Here is a 22,135-nt window from a genome sequence, read left to right as displayed (position 1 = left end):
ATTCTTTATACCTTTCCCACGTCTCGTAGAGCTGTTCAGAATTTATCTGCCTGAATGTGCTGATCTCAATCTTCAGTTGGGTGGATTTGGCAGGTGAAAAATATTTTGCAAGAAATTTGGCCGCCATATACTCCCATGTAATAATGCTCCCAAGAGGCAGTGACTGAAACCAACTCCTTGCTTGATCCCTGAGAGAAAAAGGAAACAAGCGTAAACGTATAATATCCTCAGACACACCATTAATTTTTACCGTATTAGATATTTCCAAGAAAGTGCGTAGTTGTAGGTGAGGATCAGCAATGGTGCTCCGATTAAATTGGCTATGTTGAAACATGTTGATCAAGGGCGGCTTCAATTCAAAATTGTTGGCGTTAATGGTCCCTCGAGCGATTCTAGAATAGTGAGCCTGGATCGTCGGCCGGAAGTGATCTCTAATTGGCACCAGGGGAGCTTGATTTACATTCTCTTCAGCCATTCTATTGACTTCTTCTCTTCTAATTCTTCTCAAAGCACGTGCAGTGCGCTCGATCTTCGGATCAAACAGTAAAGAATTCGCACTTTGAGATCGTCGCATAGACTGCAATTAAAAATAAAAAGAAATCAATTAAAAATTAAAAATAAAATAAAAAACTCTAAATTAAAACTTAGACTAATTGTTAACAAGACTAAACAAAATCAAAATTTACTCCCTGGCAACGGCGCCAAAAACTTGTAGTGAAAAATGCTCGCAAGCATACGAGTGTCAAGTTTTAATATAGTGATAAATCAAGTATCGTTCCCATAGAGAGTAAAATGAAAATATTCAGTTCTTGTAATTAAAATAGTCTAAAATTTATCCAGAAAATCAAAATCTCAGAATTTTGCAGAATAAAATAATTAATGAGTTTTTAGCAAGCACGCACACAACATTCAGATAAAAATCAATTAGAGGAAAAATTGTCTAGAGGTTTAGATTTCACCTGGTTTCAATAACAATCAATCCTAATTAATTTAGTTTCATGAATTCCAGTCAATTAATATCCAAGAACACTTAAGTTTATTAATTCCCTCTCCCGAGCAACAAATAATTTTTATCAACTACAATTCAATTCCAATATCCCTATTAAGAATCTACTTGCAGTGATCTATTCAAAACAATGTTCTTTTTAAAAGCTCTGTTAAAATTATACACTCTCCCGAGTTATATAAATAATCAACAGTGTATTTTTTATCGGTCTTATTCAAAATCTCCTCTCACGAGTGCCAGATTTCAAATAAATATAACAAATCAATTATTGATCAAGTAATTGAAAAGACAATCAATTCTAGAAAAACAATTAATCTAGAAGAAACTCAATTCAATAAAATCAAAAATTCATGAAAGTGTCTACACCAGGTTTCATCCGACCTCTAGACTCTAAAAATTTAGTTCATAATAAAATTCTGAATAAAAAAAATCATGTTAAAAAATACAGACATATTCAGAATTAAATAAATAAAAGATAAAGAAAACAAATCTGTCGTCGACGCCGTGTCCGATCTATCGATCTCCGTCTTCGTTCTTCAAGTAAAGCTCCAGATTTTTCCCAGAATTCTAACGTTCAAACTCTCTGATATTTTCTAATATGCGTTGTGGCGGCTCTGATCCTTTCTCTAATAAAAAATTCCCTTTTATATTTTACAGATAAAAGCCAATTAAAAAGCCCAAGAAAATATAAAAGTTTCCTTGCCGATAATAATTAAAATCCTGAAATCTCGTCGTGCGGGTGATAAGTGCATTTCGTATGCATTATTTCATGTTATTTTTATGTCTATTTTGTGTGCATTAATATTATTTTTATGTGTTTTTATGTGTTTTAGTGCATGTGTGTGTATTTCACTCCTTGGGTTATTTTTGTAGGAAAATGGATTTTTGAAGAGTAAATTACGGAGCAGCCTTGATCGAAAAATCATATTTTATTTTAGATACATTAAAATCCAATCTCCACCATTCAGATTAAATTTAAAGATGTTTTGAAGCTTCTGTCCAAATTTCAGCTCAATCCGACGGCTAGATCTTGAGATATGAATTTTTGAAACTTGTCGCTCGGTGCAGATTTTTTGTACTGCGCTCGCGCGAGAATCAAGCTCGCGCGCGCGCGAGTCCGACGTACAGCCTTCTGTTTTTATGTGCTGCGCGCGTGCGAGGCCTATGCTGCGCGCGCGCGCGTGTTCGGGGGTCATATGTGTTCCGAAAAATCCTTATTTTGAGAGGAAATTAACTGGTAGGCGTTCCGGACCATATATATAGAAGATATAACATATTTTTAAGGGTTTCGGAAGCTCCAGAGCGCAGACAATGCAAGAGGAGGCGGCTACAAGGCTTGGGAGAGAAGATTTCTTCTTTCTTTTCTTCTTTTTATTTTTATTTTTGAATTATTATTTTTAATTATTGAGTAGTTTATTTTCAACCAAGACGGCGTGATTGGGCCGAACAAATTCATGTAGAAAACTTGGATGTTTGTTTGGGATTTTTCAGAGTTGATTTTATTTTATTGATTGTCAGATTTATAGTTGTCTTGTGAATAGTCTAATCAACTGTTTTCTTGCATGTTAATCAATTCCAAATCGACAGAGGAGGTTTTGATTTTGATCACTCTGATAATTAACATATTGTAAAACCGACTAGAAATAGAATTCGGTTTCAGTGTGCGGTTTAGGTGTAAACTGAATTTTCACAAATATTTAATGCATTCAAATTTGATTAGAATTACGAAAGATTAGTTCATCAATATTTGAATAGGTTTGATTGTTCTACAAATAGACCTTTGAACAAATTAGGAGAATTCCCGTGAATTAAGATTAAATCTGAGTCCTGAATCGACTACATGTTACGTGATTTGTTCGGTACCTACGTGTGTCTTGGTTGTATTTATTTTAATTATTTTTATCTTTAGTTATTTTTAATCGTATTTCTTAAGCAGTTTTTATTTTATATTCTTATTTTATTTAATTCAAAATATTTTCTATTATTTTGTCTAGATTAAGTAAAATAATTAATTCTTGAGAATTGACTGCAGTTCCTGTGGGATCGATACTTGGACTCTCTGTTCACTTTACTATTACTTGACCTGGTGCGCTTGCCAGTAGATTTTTATCAAACCGATTTAGCCGGTTAAGTTTTTGACGCCGTTGCCGGGGAGTGTTTAGTTGATATTAGGATAGATTATTTGCTTGAGGCTAGACATTTTTTTTTTTATTTCTATCTTTTCGTTCTTTTTGTTTTTTTTATTTTATTTTAATTTTGATTTTTTTTCTTTTCTTTTGCTTGTGAGGTACTTGGAGATGGATCATCATCAGGTGTTCACAAGATTTGGCCAGCAATACTTGGAGCCATTCTATGCTGTTTGGGGGAGATTCAATGATTTGGCGAACAGATTTCGATGCCATAAATTTTCGAGCTACACCCTCACTCAATTTTTTTATGGTGGTTTGGATGAGATTACAAGAAGTTGGGTGGATTATGGAGCGTTGGCCACTGGCAGTCAATTGTTTAGAAGAGATGAAGACAGTGCGATGCACTTGTTAAATGATATGGCAGATTTTGACTACCATTGGCATTGTGATCCTTCACTGCAGGGTTGGAGTCACCAATATCCTCCAGATATCAACTCTAAAAATTTTGCGAACCAGCCACCGGAGCATCAAGAAGAGTGCATAGGGCGTTCTGAAGATTATGTGGCTCAGTTGGAAAATCTTGTGCGACAGCAGACAGAGTCAAATAAATTCTTAGAAAGACGCATGAGTCTTTTGGATGAACAGATTGCGCTTCTTAGAGAACCAATTTTTGAGATCTGTCAAGAGAGTGAAGTAACTGAGCCAGAGCATGAAGAAATCACTTTTGAGGAATCTTCTTGTGAAGAAGAGCCAAACGTAATAGTGGAGGAGGAAGAACTATACAAGGAGAGAGATTTTACCTCGTCAGTGGTCGTTTTATGTACACCGTTAGAAGATACTTTTTTGCCATTGACGCCACCTCCACAGTATTACATCCTCTTTGAGCTTCAGCCTAGAATCAGAGTCTCTTTCCAAAAGAAAAATTTCATGCCGAGTACTGTTGGACCGACAAGCTTAAACTGCAAATATCACGCCAAGCTTGAGGGCGAAGAAATTCAAAACCCATACGTAGAATCGTATGATTCTTACTATGGGCGGCAACCGCTCTTTGATGGTGGCTTCTGCATAGTCGGGCTATAGACTATAATTTTAGCGCTGACTGGGAGGCAACCCAGTGTTTTTGCTTTTGTTTTGTTTTGTTTTTTTTTATATTTTGTTTTGATTTGATTTTGTTTTCTTTCCCATGCCAGTTGGTCATGCCTGCCGATATATCTAGACTGATGCTACTGTCCCAGCTGATGCCGTCAAGAAGGAAGAGAATGAAACAAAAACCAGGGGAGTGTTATTTCTGTTTTCATTGTGTTTTTGTTCGTTTTGAATTCTGTTCATTGTCTGAAGCATTGAGGGCAATGCTTTGGATAAGTATGGGGGGGTAGACTAGTTTATTTCATTATGTTTTGTGTTTGTGTTGCATAAAGTTCGTTTCATGTCTGTTTGAATATAGTGTATTTCTGTTGTTGTTTGTGTTGTCCTGCATGGGTAGGATAAGTCATGGTAGCCTATGATGATGAAGTTTGAAAAAAATGGATTTTTGAAAAATTTTTGCTCTTGACTGGACATGAGAAACTGTAGGTTGAACCGTGAATATTTTTAAGCACTAATGTTAGACCAGTGAATTGTAGCGAAAGATTTGATGAAGTTTCTGTCTGTTTGACCATTGCACGACAATAGGTGGTTTGTGGATCTTGATTGTGTTCTATGAATTTTGATGAGGCTCTAGTTTACACTTATGATCTTGGGCGCACCTAGAAAAATTTATATACAATTCCATCCGGGCCTTGAAAGGATTAAAATCCTAAAAAAAAAAATAAATCAAATTTAAGGCTAAGTATGCGGATTCAATGGGATTGATGCTCCATCCGGTCTATAGAAGAGGGGATTAGAAAGAAAAAATAGAATGATTTTTCGTATCCTAGCCAGTTATAGCTAAGTCAGCGGGTAATTATTGGGGCTAATGCAATACCGGGTGAAAAATCCGGAGGTGTGTAATTCATTATCTCAAGGGAGGTGGGTTTGTCTAGAGGTCGTTGGAAGGAATGAGCACTTGAAGAGTTAAACTTGCACTAATTTGTCATAGGTCGCTAAGCAGTTTTGAAATGAATTCGGTCTAAGTTGTATGAAACTGGAATGACATTTCACACACACACGTTCACGTTAAACCGAAGGTGTATTATGAAAAGTTGAGAGCATGTCTGTGTTTTTTTTTGTGATTAAACTTCTCAGAGGCTTTGCACATTTATGAATCGTCCTTACTTATGTTTTTGTTTGCATTTTGTTTTTGCATGTCTTGCTCGAGGGCGAGCAAGGTTTAAGTATGGGGGTGTTGATAAGTGCATTTTGTATGAATTATTTCATGTTATTTTTATGTCTATTTTGTGTGCATTCATATTATTTTTATGTGTTTTTATGTGTTTTAGTGCATGTGTGTGTATTTCACTCCTTGGGTTATTTTTGTAGGAAAATGGATTTTTGAAGAGTGAATTACGGAGCAGCCTTGATCGAAAAATCATATTTAATTTTAGATACATTGAAATCCAATCTTCACCGTTCAGATTAAATTTAAAGATGTTTTGAAGCTTCTTTCCAAATTTCATCTCAATCCGACGGCTAGATCTTTAGATATGAATTTTTGAAAATTGTCGCTCGGTGCAGATTTTTTGTACTGCGCGCGCGCGAGAATCAAGCTCGCGCGCGCGAGTCCGACGTACGGCCTTTTGTTTTTATGTGCTGCGCGCGTGCGAGGCCTATGCTGCGCGCGCGCGTGTGTTCGGGGGTCATATGTATTCCGAAAAATCCTTATTTTTAGAGGAAATTAACTGGTAGGCGTTTCGGACCATATATATAGAAGATATAACATATTTTTAAGGGTTTCGGAAGCTCCAGAGCGCAGACAACGCAAGAGGAGGCGGCTACAAGGCTTGGGAGAGAAGATTTCTTCTTTCTTTTCTTCTTTTTATTTTTATTTTTGAATTATTATTTTTAATTATTGAGTAGTTTATTTTCAACCAAGACGGCGTGATTGGGCCGAACAAATTCATGTAGAAAACTTGGATGTTTGTTTGGGATTTTTCAGAGTTGATTTTATTTTATTGATTGTCAGATTTATAGTTGTCTTGTGAATAGTCTGATCAACTGTTTGCTTGCATGTTAATCAATTCCAAATCGACAGAGGAGGTTTTGATTTTGATCACTCTGATAATTAACATATTGTAAAACCGACTAGAAATAGAATTCGGTTTCAGTGTGCGGTTTAGATGTAAACTGAATTTTCACAAATATTTAATGCATTCAAATTTGATTAGAATTACGAAAGATTAGTTCATCAATATTTGAATAGGTTTGATTGTTCTAGAAATAGACCTTTGAACAAATTAGGAGAATTCCCGTGAATTAAGATTAAATCTGAGTCCTGAATCGACTACATGTTACGTGATTTGTTCGGTACCTACGTGTGTCTTGGTTGTATTTATTTTAATTATTTTTATCTTTAGTTATTTTTATTCGTATTTCTTAAGAAGTTTTTATTTTATATTCTTATTTTATTTAATTCAAAATATTTTCTATTATTTTGTCTAGATTAAGTAAAATAATTAATTCTTGAGAATTGACTGCAGTTCCTGTGGGATCGATACTTGGACTCTCTGTCCACTTTACTATTACTTGACCTGGTGCACTTGCCAGTAGATTTTTATCAAACCGATTTAGCCGGTCAGCGGGCGCTCCAAAACTCCTAGGCGGGCGCGCATACGTCTTTGACCTTCAATCTCCAAACTCCCAGAAAGTTGCGCGTTTGCTCTTCCTCTCCTCTTCTTTAGCGCTACTTTAAGCGCAAACAATAGGCCCAATAAGAAAGCCCAATTCAATTCGATTTCTCTTTATTGTTCTTTTCTTTTCTTCTTTTCTTTTCTTTTCTCTTCTCAAATTCTTATTTTTCTTCTCTTTTCCACAATACTTCACTAATATCCTACAATCACAAAAACAACAAAACCCATACATAAATTTGCTCGAAACAAACAATTAATAATTAAAATAATAATTAATTAAGTGTATAAAATACACTTATCAGACAACAAGTAAACATCTACACCGGAGTCACAACGTGCTAAGTCTCGTGCTCATCTTCTCTCAAGGTTAACTTTGGCCCATTCCAGCCCCTCCTAATGTAGTAACCCGAATTCAAAATTAATGATTAATAGATAATTAATCAAGTGATCATGTTTAAATTTAATAAAACATGATTAAAGAAATTCCAAATGAATTAACGGAGTCCGAAAATAGATCCAGGACACACGAAAATGGTGGGCATGGCTCGGGAGGTTCGGACGCTCCGAATTGGTGTTCGGAGGACCCGAATGTGATCGGAGTCAGGATCGGAGGCCCGAGGAGTTCGGACGATCCGAAGAGGAGTTCGGAGGATCCGAAGAGGATCGGAGGCTCCGTCGGTGGAATCAGAGGGCCCGAACAGGGTTAGGGCTTACGTCATCAATTACGTCAGCAAGGTTACGTCATGGCTGGCGTCACTGATGGGACTTCGAAGGACCCAAAGTTAGGATCGGACGATCCGATCGTGTTCAGATGATCCGAAGTCATGATCGGAGGATCCAAACCAGTTCGAAGGGCCCAAAGCCTAGTTCGGACAGCCCGAACTTCGTCTATAAATAGAGGAGCCGAGGTTCATTTGTGACTCGCTCATTTCCTCTCTTCTCTCTCAATTCCTAGGCCTTCTAACTCAGATATAGGGAGATCTAGGCATCCTACGGGAAATCCAGAAGTGGCTTAGTGATCTAGGCGTCGTCGCGGAGCTGTGGCCTAATTTTGAGGCTATCGACAGCAAAGGGCTAACGACGGACGCAGGTATAGATTTGGCATCCTAAAAATATTTAGGAGTATGCATTAGCTTAGTTAAGGCTTTTAGAGCTTTATTGTTGATGCATGGATATTTGCATTGTAGTAGCAGTAGACTGGACTAATAGGCTTAGAGTATAGGCCAGTGGAGCTGGGTTTTGACCAGCAGTGTTAGAGGTACGTAAGTACTGACCGAGATAGCCGGCATGATATATTTGCATGTATGTTGCATGAGTATGTGCTATATGTCTTATCATGTTTTAGCATGTTTTACCGTCTTAGCACATGCACGATTTTACGTGTGAATGGATCTTGAGAGATGTGAGTCATTGACAGTCTCCATAGGAAACAATGATCTCATTTTGGACTCGAGCCAGGTATGACAGTTTCCATATGAAACTTGTATCCTATTTTGGATTCGGGTCAGGATGGGGTTGGCTCAGCCCTGATATGGAATATATGAGTACCCCACGGAGTCGCTCTCTAGCCGGTACTGTATATTCCCGGCGCCATGAGCAAGTGTTTTCACTTGAGTTTTAAATCATATTGTGTGCGCATATTTGTATTTATATCATTGCTTTGTATTGAGCGTTCTAGCTCACGCCCCTGTGTTTGGGTATTGTGGTGTACCTTGTTGCGGGGCAGGTTTGAGGCTGGACGGTCCAGGCGGCTCTCAGCAGGATTGAGCTTGGGAGAGTGCGAGGTTGTAGAGGGGAGGGATTTGTTTACCCTGAACCTTCGATTTGGTTGTATAATAATATTTATACACGATTGTTATCGTCGGTTGTATTCTGCCGATTGGATTTGTTGTATTTTAATTATCCGCTCTTTACGCTTTAAGTTTTAATTGCATGCGCTTTTATCGTAACTCTGATTAGTAGTGGATCTGGGTTGGGTCACTACATTTTTGGTATCAGAGCGCATTGCACTGGGAATATCGTAAAGCGGATTAGTGATTATCTGTTCTTATTCAACAGATGGCAGATTATGTTGAGAGTCACGATAGCGGAGGCGGCGGTCGTTGGGGCGATCCGAATGATCGTAGACGTCGTCAAGGACAGCCTGAGGAGCGCAAGCGAGTGAGCATACGCAGATTCAAGGAGGTTAGCCCAAAGCCTTTGACGGGAGTTGAGACGGCTGAAGAAGCGGAGTATTTGCTTGAGAGGATGGAGCAGTGTTTCCAGGAGTTCCGTTGCACGGCCGAGGATAAGATGGAGATTCTTGCCTTTATGCTAGAGGGACGCGCGAGGAAGTGTTGGAGATCTACTTCCGCACCATTCTTAGCAGCTAGAGGAGCAGCTGCATGGGTTGAGTTTCGTACTGCTTTTCAGAGACTGTATATTCCTCCAGCTCTTCGTCAGGCGAAAGCCAGTGAGTTGCTGAGTTTCCGACAGGGGACGATGACGATCGAGGAGTATCAACATAAATTCTTTGATCTACTACCTTTTTGTTCTCATGTTGCTGATAGTTCTATAGCGAAGTACGACCATTTTATTCAGGGTTTGAACCCTGATATTCATCGGATGGTTGCTGTGGGCGGCGATGGGACCTATGAGGATTTGGTGGACCGTTGTCGCCAGGATGAGGACAGTATTCGGAGGAACAGGGGACTTTACTCTTGTAACACCCGGTATTTTTAAATACGTAAATTCGCATGCATAATTAGGAAATTTATTTATTTAAAATTTTAGATAATGGGTTAAATAATTATGTGAATTATTTGTGCATGATTTAATTTATTTTTAAGCATTTAACCCATAATTGGTGATTTTATGATTTTTAGTATTTAAATTATTTTATCGCGTAGACGGGACCGTGGACAGACGAGATGACAACTTTCTATCCAATTTATTTCATGAGCCTTTTAAGAGCCCAAAAATATTATTTTGAGTTTTATTTCCTCAATATTTTTAGTATTTAATTTTATATAATTTTAGGAGTCCGTTTTTATTCAAAATAAGCCAAAATAATGACTTTTTATTATCTTTAAAATTCCTTTAATTATTTATTTCGGGATTTTTAAATTACTTATCAGATTTTAATTATTAGTTAGAGTTTTTAAGTTATATATTTCATAATTAAAAATCCCTATTAATATTTTATTATCCTAATAACCTATTTTTAAATTAAAACCTTACCCTAAACCTACCCAACCCTCACGCCTCCAAGCCCTCAGCCGACATCTCCCCCTCTCCTTCATCTTCTTCATCGATCAGAAATCTCCAAGGCTCCATAGCCAATTTTTCTTCGAAGTTTCAAGGTTGCTTGTCGTCCCGGATTCGTTCTACACGCTCCTATCTCTTTCTTTAACGGTGCAAGACATGTTTCTTTCTCAAATTTTCATGTCATATCAGTGGTTAATAGTGTGCGTGTGTATGCATTAGAATTATTCAAGGAAATTTCAGAAAATTCGTTTAATTTTTGTTGTTATGCACCTTGTTCATGTTTTGTGGAATCATGCTCACGTTTTTAAGCCATGGGTGCGTCTAGCTGCTGGCCAAGGATTCCTAGGTGGTGTGAGGGTGGTCTGGACTCAAGTGGCTCGAGTGGTTCGAGCCAAAAGAGCCCAGGAAGCAAGCTAGGTCGATCGGGTACCAGGAGTGCGCAGGTTTAGGGTTTTGGAGAAGGAGGTTCGGTGACGGGGGTCCAGGCTGCATGGGGCTGGGGGCTGGTGCAGGTAAGGTCCGCCCAGACGTGGGCTACGTCAGGGCGGCGGCGCTCCGGCCAGGGGCGGTTGGAGCAGGCCGGCAGCAGCCACGGAGTGGCTGCTGCTCACGGCCGCAGCCGAGACGGGAATAGGGCGACGGGTCCTAGGGTTTCATGTGGGTTCCGGGTAGGGTTAGTGGTCCGGGTCAAGTCCGTGGGTCATGGGTTAAGTTAGTTGGGTCCGGGTCCGGGTTAAGTTAATTGGGCTCGGGTATTTTTAATTTTAAGTTAATTATTAAATTTAAGTGTTTTATTGGGCTAATTAGATTAATTAAATTAATGGGATACATTTAAGTTTGTTAATGGGCTTTAATTAAATAAGTGGGCTTAGAATAATTAATTATTGGGCTTAAGTATGTTAATGGGCCAGTCTCAGTGTTAGTGGGCCAGAATTTAAGAAAATGGGCCTGAGTGTTAGGGCCAGCAGTTCAGTACAGACCATGAGAAATTGCATGTGTCCTAAATATATATTTAATTATTTTATGCATGAATGTTATTTTAGTATTTATATGTTAGTATAAAAATTAAATTAAATATATATGAAAGACACACATTTTATTTAAGTACATGCATTCATGAAATAATTTTTATGCATGATTTAATGTTTAAGGTTGAGCAAAAAGAAAATAATTTTATGTTGGAAGTTGAAGTAGTGCGACAATTTAAGGGGGGATTCGTCCCCATATGTGAACTATTGAAGGGCAGTTTACTGCCAATTTAAGAGGTGATTCGTCACCGCCACGTACGTTGGTTTCCACGGTGATCAGTATTTAATGTATGATTTAAGGTTACACTATGGATACAACCATGCGATGTTAGAAAATAATTTGCTCAACAATGTTTATGTATTATTTATGAATATGATATTTAAGTTAATTTAAGTTATGTTATGTCATGATATATTTAAGCATGCTCATTCATGTATATGTATGTATTAGTATTAAAGTGATTTAAATTATTTTAAACCCTTGTTATGTTAGCATGTTGGGCCTCTAGGCTCACTACACTGGTATGGTGCAGGTGAGTACGTAGAGGAGGATGTGGTACCCACCGGCGGCGAGGACATATGAGCGGACATGCAGTGACCCCGTGACCGTGATCGTCGTCTGAGTCTTTATGCATGTTTTGAATATTTTAGCATGTTATACATTTGTTTATTTATTTTCAGTGGTTGACAGTATGGGATATTTTATTTAAATATTTTCAGTGCATGCAAATTTTATTTATTTTTGCTTATGTCAGTTTTTTATTAAAATATTTGACTCAGATATTTAATTTATTAAGGGTTGCATTTTTACATAGTTTATTTATTTTTAAATCTATTTATTCTGTGCATATATGTATGGGCATGTATGTACATATTATTATTTAGTAAGTATAAAATTTTTTTTTTCCGCATATTCATTTATATTAGAGAGTTAGGGTCATTTCAGTTGGTATCAAAGCACGGTCCTTGGAGGGGTCATTACTGCTATGCGAGCTCAAAAATCCACGCTACCGGTCTGTAAGTTTTAAGTGTTTATAGCATGATTTTAAGAATTTAAGTTAGCATTAATGTTAAAATACTTAGTTATGCATGGCGATTTACGTAAAGAAATATGTGGTGGTGCAGAATGCCTCCCAGACCGATGAACAGACGTGGGGAATCTACACCTCCACCTCCACCTCCACCTCCGCAGAATCCACTTGCAGCATTGGAGCAGGCCAATGCTACTTTGATGGCCGGGGTTACTGCTCTGTTAGAGCAGCAGGCTTCACGTCCTAGAATGTCCCATGAGGAGGACGTAGCTGAGCGGTTCCAGAAGAAGGGGCCGAAGGAGTTCATTGGTACCACCGATCCTTTGGTGGCTGAGGGGTGGATTCGTTCTTTGGAGTCCATCTTTGCATATATGAGGATCACAGATGCGGACAGGGTGAACTGTGCGACGTATATGTTGAGGGGAGACGCAGCTCTTTGGTGGGAGGGTGCTGCCAGGGGAGTACAGCTTCCTACACTGTCTTGGGCAGAGTTTAGGCGTATCTTATACGCCAAGTATTTCAAGGAGGATGTGAGGAGTCGCATGATCCGGGAGTTTATGAGTCTCCGGCAGGGGTACAGGTCAGTGGTTGAGTATGTGAGCCAGTTCGAGAGGGGCTGTCATTTTGTGCCTCTGATTTCACACAGTCCACCGGAGAAGATGAGACAGTTTGTGGAGGGACTAAGAGCGGATATCAAGAATGACGTACATATGATGGACGTCGCTACATATGAGGCGGCAGTTAGTAGAGCACTGAGGTCAGAGGAGGGTAGGAGAGAGATACGGCGAGAGCAGCAGGGGAAGAGACAGATTCAGTCGGGGTATCAGCGACCATCTTCGCAGCCTCCTACGAAGAAGCAGTTTACTGGGCCGTCTAAAGGCCCGAATCCGCAGCAGAGGCCACAGCAGTTGAGGGGCGGGGCCCCTAATGCTATAGGTTTTCCTACTTGCCCGAAGTGTCAGAAGATGCATTCGGGACCTTGTCTGTTGAGAGCAGGAGTTTGTTTCCACTGTAGGGAGCCAGGGCATCAGATAGCTTACTGCCCGAGGAAGAAGAACACCGCTGGTAGAGTGTTCGTCATGCAGGCAGAGGAGGCAGATCCAGACACCTCCTTGATCACTGGTATATCTTACCTCTAGTATTTTATAATTTCTTCCTTTGGTTAAGAATTTCGTTTTCTGTGGAATTGTTGTTATTTGGATTATCTATTTTCATGTTAGAATAAGAAGCATGTTTTACTTGTGATTAGAATTAAGGGTTTTAGCGACTCTTTGGGGAAAGTTTAGTAGTGGTATGAAATTGTTGGGATTCTTCTGCGTGCAGGGAGAATTCTAGTTGGAGCCAACTCCACGTTTGCGTTGCTAGATTCAGGGGCTACGCATTCGTTTATCTCCCTGGAGTTTATCAGACGGATAGGCATCACACCCAAGATTGTTGATAGTGGTTATGATGTCACTATGCCATCAGGACAGATTATTTCTACCTCTAGTGTCATTCGAGAACTGGAGTTGGAGCTTCAGGGGCACTCCATTCGCGCAGATGTGGTGGTTTTGCCATTGAGTGGATTTGATTTGATATTGGGTATGGACTGGTTGACAGTCAATGGAGCTTCGATTGATTTTCGTCGGAGGACAGTGTCAGTGAAACCGCCGGGAGGCGACCCGTTTACTTTTCATGCATCTCAGAGCAGTGATATTCCTCAGGTGATATCTCTTATTCAGGCGAGGAAGTTGTTGAAACGGGGTTGCCAAGGTTTTCTAGCAAGTATTGTCACGGCCACAGAATCACCTAGCAGATCATTATCAGAGATAGAGGTGGTTCGTGACTTTCCGGACGTCTTCCCGGAGGATGTTGCAGGAATTCCACCAGTGAGAGATGTGGAGTTCAGCATCGACTTAGTGCCAGACACCGTGCCTATCTCTAAGGCACCATACAGACTTGCTCCTACCGAGATGAAAGAGTTGAAGGAGCAGATACAGGAATTATTAGAGAAAGGCTTTGTTCGTCCTAGCTTTTCTCCATGGGGAGCTCCATTGTTATTTGTGAAGAAGAAGGATAACAGTATGAGACTGTGCATCGATTATCGAGAGCTCAATAGGGTCACAGTGAAGAATAAGTACCCACTGCCGAGGATAGAGGACTTATTTGATCAGTTGCAGGGAGCTTCGGTGTTCTCCAAGATCGACCTGCGATCTGGTTACCATCAGCTGCGAGTTAGAGAGGCAGATGTGTCCAAGACTGCTTTCCGGACACGTTATGGGCATTACGAGTTCTTAGTGATGCCATTTGGGATGACCAATGCTCCAGCGGTTTTCATGGATCTCATGAACCGGGTATTTCAGCCGTATCTTGATCAGTTCATCATAGTCTTCATTGATGATATCTTGATCTACTCTAGGAGCGTTGAGGAGCATAGGCAGCATCTACAGACAGCCTTGCAGGCTTTGAGGGAGCATCGTTTGTATGCCAAGTTCAGCAAGTGTGAGTTTTGGCTCGAGCAGGTGGCATTTCTTGGCCACATTATTTCGAGAGATGGGATTGCAGTGGATCAGTCGAAGGTTGAGGCAGTGCAGAAATGGGGTATTACGAAGAATGCTTCAGAGATTTGTAGTTTCTTGGGTTTGGCAGGATATTATAGGAAGTTCATCAAGGGTTTTTCCTCTATTGCAGTACCCTTGACTTCCTTAACCAAGAAGAACGCGAAGTTTATTTGGAGTTCAGACTGTCAGAGGAGCTTAGATCAGCTGAAGGAAGCACTCACTACTGCACCGGTTTTAGCGATGACAGTACCACACGAGGAGTTAGTGGTGTACACCGACGCGTCTAAGCTAGGTTTAGGCGCAGTACTTATGCAGTGTGGTAAGGTTATTGCTTATGCGTCTAGGCAGTTGAAGATTCATGAGCAAAACTACCCGACGCATGACTTGGAGTTAGCGGAAGTGGTTTTCGCTTTGAAAATCTGGAGGCACTATCTGTATGGCGAGAAGTGCAAGATTTTCACTGATCATAAGAGCCTCAAGTACTTCTTCACTCAGAAGGAGTTGAACATGAGGCAACGGAGATGGTTGGAGTTGGTGAAGGATTACGACTGTGACATTAGCTACCATCCAGGTAAAGCTAATGTAGTGGCCGATGCTTTGAGTCGGAAGTCGTCAGTGGTATCGTGTTTGTCAGTGCAGTTACCAATGCAGAGTGAGATTCAGAGGTTTGATTTGGAGTTTTACTCGAGTGGTCATGCACCGAGCTTGTCAGTGTTGACGGTGCAGCCAGTTCTGCGAGATCGGATCAGGGATGGACAGTCTACTGATGAGGAGTTGCAGCGATGGAGACAGAGAGATGAGGCCAAGGGTAATCTTCTGTATACAGTTGTGGATGGAATTGTTCAGTACCGTGGTAGGATGTGGGTACCGAACGTCGATCAGTTGAGAGCTGATATTTTAGCAGAGGCTCACACATCTCCGTACTCCATTCACCCCAGAAGTACGAGATGTATCAAGATTTTCAGCTATTGTATTGGTGGCCCGGGATGAAGAGAGACATCGGGAGAGTTGTGTCAGAGTGCTTGACTTGTCAGCAGGTCAAGGCTGAGCATCAGCGTCCAGCAGGACTTCTTAGACCTCTTCCTATTTCGGAATGGAAATGGGAGAATATTACGATGGACTTTGTAGTTGGCTTACCGAGGAGTGCCAGAGGTTGCACAGCTATTTGGGTGATCGTGGATAGACTCACCAAGTCAGCTCATTTCTTACCGGTGAGGACTACTTAGTCGTTGACACAGTATGCAGAGCTTTATATCAAGGAGATTGTTAGACTGCATGGCATACCAATGTCGATAGTATCAGACAGAGATCCGAGATTTACGTCTGCGTTTTGGAGGAGTTTGCACACTGCATTGGGGACTAGACTTTTGTTCAGTACAGCGTTCCATCCCAATACAGATGGTCAGTCTGAGAGAGTGATCCAGGTTCTCGAGGATCTACTGAGATCTTGTGTCATCGACTTTCAGGGCTCGTGGGAGACTAGACTGCCATTAGTGGAGTTTACCTATAACAACAGTTTTCAGTCGTCTATAGGTATGGCTCCTTATGCAGCATTGTACGGGAGGAGGTGCAGATCTCCTGTGCATTGGGATGAGGTCGGTGAGAGGATTTTACTTGGACCTGAGATTGTGCAGCAGACAGCTGATATTGTGACAAAGATTCGGGATCGCATGAGGACTGCTCAGAGTCGTCAGAAGAGTTATGCAGATACTCGACGACGAGATTTGGAGTTCGCTGTAGGTGATCATGTATTCATGAAGGTGTCACCTATGAAGGGAGTAGTGCGATTTGGCCGGAGAGGCAAGCTTAATCCGAGATATATAGGGCCATTCGAGATCTTGGAGAGAGTTGACACGTTGGCCTACCGTTTAGCTCTACTACCAGGGCTAGCGGCAGTGCACAATGTATTCCATGTATCCATGTTTCGGAGATACATCTCGAACCCGTCACATGTGTTGGATTTTGAGCCTCTTCAGTTGACACCGGAGTTGGCATTTGAGGAGAGGCCTATACGGATCTTGGCTAGGGAGGAGCGCAGATTGAGGACACGGGTTATACCGATGGTCAGAGTCCAGTGGCTGAATCACTCGGAGGAGAAAGCTACTTGGGAGACCGAGGCAGATATGAGGACTCGCTACCCGGAGTTGTTCGGGTAAGTACTTTAATTTCGAGGACGAAATCCAATTTAAGGGGGGAGAATTGTAACACCCGGTATTTTTAAATACGTAAATTCGCATGCATAATTAGGAAATTTATTTATTTAAAATTTTAGATAATGGGTTAAATAATTATGTGAATTATTTGTGCATTATTTAATTTATTTTTAAGCATTTAACCCATAATTGGTGATTTTATGATTTTTAGTATTTAAATTATTTTATCGCGTAGACGGGACCGTGGACAGACGAGATGACAAATTTCTATCCAATTTATTTCATGAGCCTTTTAAGAGCCCAAAAATATTATTTTGAGTTTTATTTCCTCAATATTTTTAGTATTTAATTTTATATAATTTTAGGAGTCCGTTTTTATTCAAAATAAGCCAAAATATTGACTTTTTATTATCTTTAAAATTCCCTTAATTATTTATTTCGGGATTTTTAAATTACTTATCAGATTTTAATTATTAGTTAGAGTTTTTAAGTTATATATTTCATAATTAAAAATCCCTATTAATATTTTATTATCCTAAAAACATATTTTTAAATTAAAACCTTACCCTAAACCTACCCAACCCTCACGCCTCCAAGCCCCCAGCCGACATCTCCCCCTCTCCTTCATCTTCTTCATCGATCAGAAATATCCAAGGCTCCATAGCCGATTTTTCTTCGAAGTTTCAAGGTTGCTCGTCGTCCCGTCGTCCCGGATTCGTTCTACACGCTCCTATCTCTTCCTTTAACGGTGCAAGGCATGTTTCTTTCTCAAATTTTCGTGTCATATGAGTGGTTAATAGTGTGCATGTGCATGCATTAGAATTATTCAAGGAAATTTCAGAAAATTCGTTTAATTTTGGTTGTTATGCACCTTGTTCATGTTTTGTGGAATCATGCTCACGTTTTTAAGCCATGGGTGCATCTAGCTGCTGGCCAAGGATTCCTAGGTGGTGTGAGGGTGGTCTGGACTCGAGTGGCTTGAGTGGTTCGAGCCAAAAGAGCCCAGGAAGCAAGCTAGGTTGATCGGGTACCAGGAGTGCGCAGGTTTAGGGTTTTGGAGAAGGAGGTTCGGTGATGGGGGTCCAGGCTACATGGGGCTGGGGGCTGGTGTAGGTTAGGTCCGCCCAGACGTGGGCTACGTCTGGGTGGCGGCGCTCCGGCCAGGGGAAGTCGGAGCAGGCCGGCAGCAGCCACGGAGTGGCTGCTGCTCACGGCCGCAGCCGAGACGAGAATAGGGCGACGGGTCCTAGGGTTTCATGTGGGTTCCGGGTCGGGTTAGTGGTCCGGGTCAAGTTCGTGGGTCATGGGTTAAGTTAGTTGGGTCCGGGTCCGGGTTAAGTTAATTGGGCTCGGGTATTTTTAATTTTAAGTTAATTATTAAATTTAAGTGTTTTATTGGGCTAATTAGATTAATTAAATTAATGGGCTACAATTAAGTTTTTTAATGGGATTTAATTAATTAAGTGGGCTTAGAATAATTAATTATTGGGCTTAAGTATGTTAATGGGCCAGTCTCAGTGTTAGTGGGCCAGAATTTAAGAAAATGAGCCTGAGTGTTAGGGTTTGCAGTTCAGTACAGACCATGAGAAATTGCATGTGTCCTAAATATATATTTAATTATTTTATGCATGAATGTTATTTTAGTATTTATATGTTAGTATAAAAATTAAATAAAATATATATGAAGGACATACATTTTATTTAAGTACATGCATTCATGAAATAATTTTTATGCATGATTTAATGTTTAAGGTTGAGCAAAAAGAAAATAATTTTATGTTGGAAGTTGAAGTAGTGTGACAATTTAAGGGGGGATTCATCCCCATATGTGAACTATTGAAGGGCAGTTTACTGCCAATTTAAGAGGTGATTCGTCACCGCCACGTACGTTGGTTTCCACGCTGATCAGTATTTAATGTATGATTTAAGGTTACACTATGGATACAACCAGCTCAACAATGTTTATGCATTATGTATGAATATGATATTTAAGTTAATTTAAGTTATGTTATGTCATGATATATTTAAGCATGCTCATTCATGTATATGTATGTATTAGTATTAAAGTGATTTAAATTATTTTAAACCCTTGTTATGTTAGCATGTTGAGCCTCTAGGCTCACTACACTGGTATGGTGCAGGTGAGTACGCAGAGGAGGATGTGGTACCCACCGACGGCGAGGACATATGAGCGGACATGCAGTGACCCCGTGACCGTGATCGTCGTCTGAGTCTTTATGCATGTTTTGAATATTTTAGCATGTTATACATTTGTTTATTTATTTTCAGTGGTTGACAGTATGGGATATTTTATTTAAATATTTTCAGTGCATGCAAATTTTATTTATTTTTGCTTATGTCAGTTTTTTTATTAAAATGTTTGACTCAGATATTTAATTTATTAAGGGTTGCATTTTTACTTAGTTTATTTATTTTTAAATCTATTTATTCTGTGCATATATGTATGGGCATGTATGTACATATTATTATTTAGTAAGTATAAAATTTTTTTTTTCCGCATATTCATTTATATTAGAGAGTTAGGGTCGTTTCAACTCTTCTTCTTCTAGGTCAGCGAGTGCCAGTGCTTTGGGCCCTAAGGGGCAGTCTTTCAAGAAGCCAGGAGGTACTTCTTCTTCTTCCTCTGGATCTGGTGGAGTGCATAACTTTGGCGGTCAGAGGCCGAACCGTTGTCAACAGTGCAGACGCAGACATCCGCCAGGGCAGTGTGGTCGATCGACCAGTGCATGTTTCCAGTGTGGCCAGGAGGGTCACATGAAGAGGGATTGTCCGATGCTGATTGGGGCAACGAGTGGTTCCGGAGGTTCTCAGGCATCTGTTCAGCCATCTCAGTACCAGCAGCTACCTTTCCAGCAGCAGTTTTCGCAGCAGCGCCAGCAGCCGCAGCAGTCTCAGTGACAGCCTACTCAGACTCCTTCTCGAGGTCATTCTTCTTTGAGGCCACGTGCCCAGGGTCAGGTCTTTGCACTTAATCAGGAACAGGCAGAGGCAGACAATGATCGGATGATTGCAGGTATCTGTAGTTTATGTGGTTTTCCTGCATATGTTTTAATTGATACCAGTGCATCGCATTCTTTCGTATTAGCACGTTTTGCTAAGAAATATAAGTTGTCATTCATTCCTTTAGACGTCTTGCTATTAGTTTCTACTCCTATGGGTAGCGAGGTTTTAGCCAAGCATCTAGTTGTGGGTTGTTTTTTGGATTTTGAGGGGCATCGGCTTAGTGCTAACTTGATGATTCTAGCGATGGAGGATTTCGATTGCATCATTGGGATAGATCTATTGAATGCCTACCGAGCTATAGTGGATTGCTATCAAAGGTTTGTTTGGTTTCGACCAGAGGATGACGAGTCATGGTATTTCTATGGTGAGGGAGCACGACCTCCGATGCCAGTAGTTTTTGCTCTGAAGGCCCGACGTGCTTTAGAGTCTGGCGGGGAAGGCTACCTTATCTACGCCATTGACACATCCTTGGGAGAGCCAGATATCCAAGAGATACCAGTGGTTCGTGACTTTCCAGATGTATTTCCAGAGGAGATTCCAGGTTTGCCACCAGTGAGGGAGATAGAGTTTGGCATCGAGTTACTGCCAGGGATTGCACCGATTTCCAGGACTCCCTATCGTTTGGCGCCATCAGAGATGAAAGAACTGCAGAAGCAATTACAAGATCTTTTTGATAAGGGCTATATTTGACCCAGTGTTTCGCCGTGGGGAGCCCCAGTGCTGTTTGTCAAGAAGAAGGATGGTTCAATGCGGTTGTGTATAGACTACCATCAGTTGAATCAGGTGACAGTGAAGAATAAGTATCCTCTTTCGCGGATAGCTGATCTCTTTGATCAGTTGCAGGGTACTTCTGTCTATTCGAAGATTGATCTTCGTTATGGGTATCATCAGTTGAGATTTCGGCAGGAGGATGTTTCTAAGACAGCATTTCGTACACGGTATGGACACTATGAGTTTCTAGTGATGCCGTTTGGTCTGACGAATGCTTCAGCTATTTTTATGGATCTGATGAACAGAGTTTTCCGCGACTTTCTGGATAAGTTCGTGCTGGTGTTCATCGATGACATTTTGGTGTATTCTCGCAGCATGGATGAGCATGCCTATCATCTCTACACTGTACTGCAGGTCTTGAGGGAGAGACAATTGTACGCAAAGTTGAGTAAGTGTGACTTTTGGATTGACCGAGTTGTGTTCCTTGGTCATGTCATTTCTCAAGAGGGCGTATCTGTTGACCCTAGCAAGACAGAGGCTATTCTGAATTGGTCGCGTCCGACTACAGCTTCTGAGATTCGTAGTTTCCTTGGTTTAGTAGGATACTACCAAAGTTTTGTGGAGAACTTCTCTCAGATAGCTAAGCCTTTGACTCAGTTGACGAAGAAAGATGTTTCTTTCGTGTGGTCTGATGCTTGTGAAGACAGTTTTCTTGAGTTGAGGCGTCGTTTGGCGACAGCTCCAGTTCTTGCTTTGCCGTCTGGATCAGGTGGTTTTGTAGTCTTCACCGATGCTTCTCTCCAGGGTTTGGGCTGCGTGTTGACTCAGAATGGCCACGTGATCGCTTATGCTTCTAGACAGCTGAAGACTCACGAGGAGAACTATCCCGTTCATGATCTAGAGCTTGCAGCCATTGTCTTTGCCTTGAAGATATGGCGTCACTATTTGTACGGAGAAAGATTTGAGATCTTCACCGATCATAAGAGTTTGAAGTATTTGTTCACTCAAGCTGAGTTGAACATGCGGCAGCGTCGTTGGATGGATCTGTTGAAAGATTATGACTGTGAGATCAAGTACCATCCAGGTTCTCCTAACCCCGTTGCGGATGCGCTTAGTCGCAAGGTCTATGTGAGTTCCCTTCGTACCAGTTCAGTTTCGAAGGCAGTGGAGGAGTGTTGTTCTTTGGGATTCACATTCCGTCATAAGAAAGAACAGCAAGGAATTCGTGTTTCTTCTGTGCTTGCAGAGCCAGCGTTGTATCAACGAATCCGTGAAGCTCAGAGTTCTGATCTGAAGACGCAAAAGTTGGCCCGTTTGGCTGAGGGTGATAATACTTCTGGTTTTCATCTACAAGGAGACGGTCTGTTATGTCTCTCTGGTCGAGTGGTGGTACCCGAGGATTCTACTTTGAGGAATGAGATCATATCGCAAGCTCACCGCAGTCGATTCTCTGTACATCCAGGCAACATGAAGATGTATAAGGATCTTCGCACTCGATTTTGG

The sequence above is a fragment of the Henckelia pumila genome, chromosome 1 (genome assembly GCF_033568475.1).
Source record: "Henckelia pumila isolate YLH828 chromosome 1, ASM3356847v2, whole genome shotgun sequence".
Lineage (NCBI taxonomy): Eukaryota > Viridiplantae > Streptophyta > Magnoliopsida > Lamiales > Gesneriaceae > Henckelia > Henckelia pumila.
The sequence above is the reverse complement of the archived record's forward strand: the minus strand, read 5'-3'. Positions refer to the sequence as shown.